We start from the raw sequence: 1,322 nt of genomic DNA, 5'->3' as shown, positions 1-1,322 counted from the left end.
TTACAAATATTGAAACAAGTAATATAATAAAAACCTTTTTGTATGTATTATATTATGTATTATTTTATGTGTACTACTATGTATGTACACAGCGCGTCATTGAATCGCGGAATAGGCGTGGGATCAAAGGGCAAGCGGGGCGGTTGCTTGCCAACAAGCGCCGTACGAGTCGTACGGCCCGCTTGCCCTCCGATCTCCGCGCCTATTCCGCGATTCAATGACGCGCTGTGTATATAATAACATAAATATTAAAAGAAATGCTATTTATTTCAGCATAAATCAACAAAATGATAAACTTAGATACAAACAGTCCTATAACACTGAAATTGATGTTTAAACTTTAAAAACTGCTTATTGCATAAAGCAACTAGATTAATTAAATCAGCCAATTGATCAGAACGATTGGTCAATTCCGCGAAACTATTTAGTGGAATTTTGCGAGTACTGTAGAACATCCTTAATGACATTTTTATAAACCCATTCCACATTTATCGCATGAAACGCCGTGATTGGTCATTTTTACGGGACCGGCGACTTGCGCTTAATATAGGATGCGTTCCGTTTCATACATATGTGCGCATATATCCATAGTACATGTTAAGTATACTATAGATAATGCGCGCATATGCATAAAACGGAATGTATTGTAGTACGGGCTTTGGACTTGTTCTATAATACAATCGTAAGCTCTAAGAAATTGTCCAATCACAGACAAATCACGGAAAAATAATCGATTGTGATTGATCAATTTCTTACGGCTTACGGCTTACAACTGTATTGTAGACGATGCCTTATGCGCTGAGAGCTTTCATGAAGGCTGTTATCTTTTCTGCCGAAGTGCGTAAATTACGTCTTAAGCAAACGCATCTAGAAGAGAAACAAGATGGCCGTTGTAACGGTCGGACGTGCGTAATTACACAATTATTTTTGGAATTTATATGAGGGGCCGTTTTTATCGAAAATCTTAATAAGATACTACGAGTATTTTTATAAGATACTTGTTTAATTGTAAAATGGTATATGCTTCTCTCGAGCAGACGCAAAATGTCATGCTCAAGCAAAGAAGAAGAAAGAAGCATCCAGTAAGGGAATTTGTGCTTGAATTATCGTCTTGGAGCTCTCGGTGAATATTTAATAAAAATATGTGAGTTACATGAGTGAAAAAAAGTATGAAAAAATAAAGTATGTATTTAAGTGTACTATCTTAGTAAACAAATTTTTCTGATGTTTCAAAAATTTTTAAGTATTGGAGATGAGAAGAATTCTGAGAATTATGGAATCCTTGATCACACACACACACACACACACACACACACACACAC

The 1,322-nt window shown here is 35.9% G+C and overlaps 1 pseudogene; it reads left to right on the top strand.

Moving 5' to 3' along the window:
* Positions 1 to 786: 786 nt before the first annotated feature.
* LOC109863137 overlaps positions 787 to 1,322 on the top strand; it is a 3,945-nt pseudogene continuing 3,409 nt past the window's right edge.

This window comes from Pseudomyrmex gracilis, unplaced genomic scaffold (assembly GCF_002006095.1).
Source record: "Pseudomyrmex gracilis isolate BER0280 unplaced genomic scaffold, ASM200609v1 scaffold_3324, whole genome shotgun sequence".
Lineage (NCBI taxonomy): Eukaryota > Metazoa > Arthropoda > Insecta > Hymenoptera > Formicidae > Pseudomyrmex > Pseudomyrmex gracilis.
Note: the sequence above shows the minus strand (reverse complement) of the source record. Positions and strands in the feature narration are given on the sequence as shown.